At 42.1% G+C, this 5557-nt stretch overlaps 1 pseudogene; it reads right to left on the bottom strand.

Annotated features, from left to right (window-relative positions):
- Positions 1 to 720: 720 nt before the first annotated feature.
- LOC124976598 (transcription initiation factor IIB-like) lies at positions 721 to 3524 on the bottom strand (annotated as a pseudogene).
- Between the last annotated feature and the right edge of the window lie 2033 nt (positions 3525 to 5557).

The following is a 5557-nucleotide window of genomic DNA, read 5'->3' as shown; positions in this document are numbered from 1 at the left end:
AAGCTATCTCTTCAGCTCCTCTATCTCTTAATACCATCCTATTAGGGCTTGTACCAGTCCACAGGCCATTAGAACTTCAGCATATGAATTTTGGGGGAACACACACATTCAGTACACAACAACTAGTTTAGTGACCACTCTCCACCAGGTGCTGATTGGTTTTAAAATTCCAGTTCAGGAATGCCCCAGAGAGTCTTATGGATGGTCTAAAGTCTGTCAACTTCCTGAAATATTATACAAATTATCAGTATTTTTTTCTAGACCAAAGGTCTACCTTTTTTCTGCTCATTTTCTATTTCAATGACTTTATTAAAAAATTAATAACAAATATATATTACATATATTAATATATATATGAAAAAAAGGAAAAAAGGACCTCTATTAGTTGTATTAGTTGCAATGTATTATAAAGTAGATATAACATGAAATTATAACAAAAACTTTGATTTGGAAAAATGTTTTGTTCAAGAATCACATAATTTCAAATACCTTCCAAAATAGTTTTATAGATCACTTCAAAAGAAAGCAAAATCATTAAGACATTTAAATCATTAAATATGTTTCACTAGAATCTGCACACAGAATGCCAAGAAATAGTGTTTAGACTTGGAATGTGTACCATGTCTTTTTTCCTCAGTACAGGCTTAGCCCAGCACTTTGTATAGGCTATGGCAATAGGCGAAGTTCCACGTACATGGGTTTGACATTAGCTGCCTCAATTTATAGCTGTGGTAGTTAATCCACTGGGCTGCCATACTGAAGTCCGGGGAACAGTTCTGGGGATAGATGCCTGTAAGGTGGTTTGATTGTAACATGAGCAACACCAGCAACATCTCCAATTTCTTTTTGGGTCCTCTTCTGGGCCGACACCTGTAAGGTCATGTAAATAGCTGCTGCAGCCACAGAGGTCAGGCTTCTCCAGGAACCAAGACTAAATTCCATAGCCTTATGAGCTTAATGTGTAGCTGCCATCTGCACTTGGTTTGAAAGTCCTAGGAACCCCCTTTTGCCTTCTGCAGAATAAAGACAAGCATAAGCTATGGCATCAGTAATTCTTCTCTTCAGAACCTCTTCTGTTAATAACTTGCTTGAATAAATTATTTGTTTAATCAACTGAATTTTGAGGGAGGTTGATTCTTTCTGCCTTGAATGCATTCATTGCTGCTTGATCAGAACTACTCATTGTACCCTGATTCTGGTACTAAAAATTGCCAAACTCATCCAAACATGTATTTCTGGCAACTTTGCCAATTCTGAGATTCCTCAGAAAGCTTGGAATGAAACCACCCTTTGACTCAGCTATCCCACTCCTCAGTTTATACCCAAAGGACTTAAAATAAGCACACTACAGTGATGCAGCCACATCGATGTTTATAGCAGCTCAACTCACAATTGCTAAACTATGGAATCAACCTAGGTGTCCTTCAGCAGATGAATGGATAAAGAAAATGTGGTATATATGCACAATGGAATATTACTCAACCTTAAAGAGGAATGAAATATTGGCATTTGCTGGTAAATGGATGGAGCTGGAGAATATCATGCTAAGTAAAAAAAGCCAATCCCCAAAAACTAAAGGCTGAATGTTTTCTCTGATATGCAGATGCTAATTCACAATGGTGAGGGTGCTAGGGAAGAGTGGAGTTGCTTTAGATAAGGCAGAGGGGAGTGGGGTGGGGAGGGGGTGTGGGAGAAGGAAGGATAGTACAATGAATCAGGCGTTATTACCCTATGTACATATATGACTACACAAAGTGCATTGTACCATCCTGTATAACTAATTAGAACAAATAAAAAAAAGGATTCTGGGTATCTCCAACTTGAGATGGATCTTTTGTTGCTTTGTCATTACTGAAAGGTCTCCATTCAGACTCCACAGAAGTAACCTGATCACCAACAAACAGGTCCCTTTCAGGATAGATCATATTACCAGTTCAGCAGTCCTCTGAAAGACTGGTCCACACCATCATCACAAAACAGCTGCCTTCAATGGTCTTCTCACCTCCAAATCTTCTCATCCCAAAATGAGTGGCTGGGGTCCCCTCCTGAAGGACACTGCCTGTATCATGCCAGACTCTAGTCCAGGCTTGCCTGTCTCCTTCAAGCCTCCTTAAGCAGGTCCCAACCTACTTTTCCAGCCTTATGTTACACTCCCCTCTTGTCCTGAACTCTTTGGTCTAGGAAGGCTGATTCCTTCTATCACAGTCCCAACTCTTCTGCACTCAGTCAGCATTGCGGGGGCGGGGGGCGCAAAGGGAGGGAATTCTCTTTTGAACACTCATGGAGAGCTATAGAGGGCAGGGCAGACAGTGGAGGAAGCTGGGTACATGTTAAGAAGTGTACCCAGTGGATCCTTATCTGCCCCTATAGATGTGGAGTTTTATAGCAGGGGAATTAAGCAATGTGTTTTCTGGAGAAGAATCCCTAGAGATTTTGTTTATTCAGCTGAGAGGAAGGAAGCAAATAGTGTTTTGGCTGATGTTTTGGACCTATGTGTTCATGAAGGATGACAGGAGAACTCTGGATGTGGGCAGTGAAAAAGCAGACACCGAGTACAGGTGGAGAGTGCACAGATGAGGGTGCACAGGGGGCACCATTCCAGGGAAACTTCAAGAAGACCAGCAGAAGGTAACTGGTCAGCCAACCAAATAGTATTTATTGAGTAACTACTTCAGACCTGGCAGAATTCCATTCATTTTAGGAGCTGGATTTTAATCACAAGAAGGAGACCCAAGGGGTGAAGCTGATGGTATAAAAATTGGACACTGGGTGGATTATCAAGGCAGGGTCAGTTACAAGGGTCCAGGTAGGAATCTCATTCATGCAGAATAAGGCAGGAGCACATCTGGACTTGGAATATGCAAGGTCAGATCTCCTATCTTAATCCCAAGGAATAATGGTAGAATTTCAGGCACCATGGAAGCTAGAGAATATATTGCATTTTTTGAGTGCTAAGTATTATTCAAAGCACTTCATATGTTTTATTTCATTTAATCCTCATAACCACCCTATGTACAACCATCCTTTCAAAAAAAAAAAAAAGACATTTTTTTTCTTCTACATTTTTAAAATTGTGAATAATAGTCCCAGTCCTTTTTATTTTTCATTTTGAGACAGGGTCTCACTAAGTTGCTGAAATTCTTGCAAAGTCGCCTAGGCTGGGCCTGAACCTGTAATCCTCCTTCCTCAGCCTCCCAAATTGATGGGATTACAGGCATTAGCCAGTCTGTCTGGCTTCATTGTCACTCATTAGAGGAGACTGAGGAATGAAATGGTTAGGGACTAACATATCAAAGGTCTCACACACATATTTAGTTAGTGATGGGGCAGGCATTTGAACCCCAGCTAGCCATTTTGAGCAGTTGACCTCACTTCAGGCCCCCAAATTCACAGGCGGTTCCCAACTCTGCACATCTGACTCCAGGGTCTGCCGCAGCCTTCAGGGCACAGTGAATGCTCAGTGAATATTGCTGCCTTACTAAATGTTGTTTGTTTCTATTGTCCTGACTCCTCCATTGCTGCATCGCCCCCCTCCCCTTCACCTACACTGTTGGATGACCCTGACATTAAGTATTGGAAAGGCAGAGACAGAGTGGGGAAGTTCCAGAGAAAAGCAACAAAAATGATTCAGGAAAGAAAGGGGTTGATGTATGTGGAAAGATAAAAAGAGATATATTCATCTTACTAGGCTGGGTGATGGCTAAGAAAGGATGTGAACACCCAAGAGGGCAAAGAGTGGGCTGGATCTGTCTTGTTTAGGTACTTTACAGCTCCACCATCAATACTCTTTCTGTGGTCTCATGCTCAAATTCAACAAGGATTTATTAGGTGTAGGTGACTTTGCTTTTAGATTCAACGTGTTTCCAGAGGCTGTGTCTTAAGTGGATCAGTTGAGAGGTAAAAACCCGAGGGCACTGGCACTAGTGCCTTCGTCTGAGCTGACACACTTTGGCATCAGTGTTGAAAGTCATCAAATAAGTGGGGTGAAATAGCAAGATATGATTTTTATGTCTGAAAGAGACCTTAAATATCGTAAAAATTTTCATTTTAAATGTGTGAAGACTAAAGCTCTAAGCAGTCAACTGATCGGTGCAAAGTCTTACACAGAAGTTAGTGACAGGGAGGCAGGGAGGCATCTGATTGGAAAGAACAGCTGGAACCAAAGCTGTGGAAGAGAGCCAGAATCATCCACAATACAGATATATCAAGGGACCCCTTTGTAGGGGGCCCAGCTCTAATCTCCAAGGTTTAGTCATAAATCAGACAGACGAGGGTCCTGCCCTGCTGGTGCTTACCTTCTCATAGAGACCAGAGGAAGGGATGAACCCACGGTAGAGAGGCTGTGGTCTCCCCTGGATGTGAACCCAAACAGCCCAAAGTCAGTGGACAAAAACAGAACTCTGCCAACTGATCTCTCTAATCCATGACCACTTATTCCAAGTGAACCCCAATGGAGCCTTATGCTTTATTGGTTTATAAATCTCTCTGTAAATTCTCTGACATTTCTCCAAGTAAGTGATAGGGTCTACATTCCCTGCCCTTGAATCTGGATGGAACTTTGTTTTCTAGTCCTCTATGGCTAGCAGAATGGACATCATATGACTTCTGAGGCCAGTTTAGAAAGGGCCATGAAGATTCTTCAGGGTTACTCATTGGGACACTACAAACCTTCAGCTGCTATCTAAATCAATCAATCAATCAATCAATCTATCTATCTATCTATCTATCTATCTATCATCTATCTATCTCTCTACCTCTCTATCTACCTGTCTATATCTATACAAACACAAGTTATTTATCTATATGCATGTATAAACACATACATATATGCATATGTGTGTATACTGTGTATATGTATGTATATAAATTTAAATAAATAAAAATAAACAGATATCAAGATATCTCTGGGGGGTGCCAGCTATTACCTTCTCAACCCAGGAGCCATGCTTGTGTGTGAACAACCCTTCGGGATGACCCCATCCCCAACCACCATCTGAGTGCAATGTTACAAGGGACCCTGAAAGAGAGCTACCTAGCTGGGCACACTTGACCCCCAGATTCATGGGCAAAATAAGTGATGGTTATTTTTCTAAGTCACTGTTTTGGGGTGATTTATTGTATAGCAGTAGATAATGGGAACACCACCCTTCAGAAGTACTATTTCACACTTTGTCTTTTCTCATAATCCACTGAGAGAACAGAAGCAAGTGATCAGATTCCTTCACCACCCTGCCATCCAAACCCACCTCCTGTCAGCATGTGTACCCAAACTATCTACCCTCCTGTTGCAGGAAATAAGGGGTGGTGTGTCCCTAATCCTACCCAAGACCAAACCTTCTGCTTGGGCAGGTGTCCTCATCTGGATTGACTGACTGCTCCTGTCCTGAACTTTGAACCTTGAGGAGTGTCAAAGACTTAAGGCTATGTGACTAAGTGGAACATCCATAGTGGCCATCTGTGGTAATGTCCTGGGTGGTGTGGTTACCATGCTAAGTTCCTGGGGCAACTCCGGGCTGCCTTGCACCCTGCCCAGTTTTTAGCTGACTCCCCAGCCTCC

Source organism: Sciurus carolinensis, chromosome 2, assembly GCF_902686445.1.
Source record: "Sciurus carolinensis chromosome 2, mSciCar1.2, whole genome shotgun sequence".
Lineage (NCBI taxonomy): Eukaryota > Metazoa > Chordata > Mammalia > Rodentia > Sciuridae > Sciurus > Sciurus carolinensis.
This window is presented reverse-complemented; position numbering and strand designations above follow the sequence as displayed.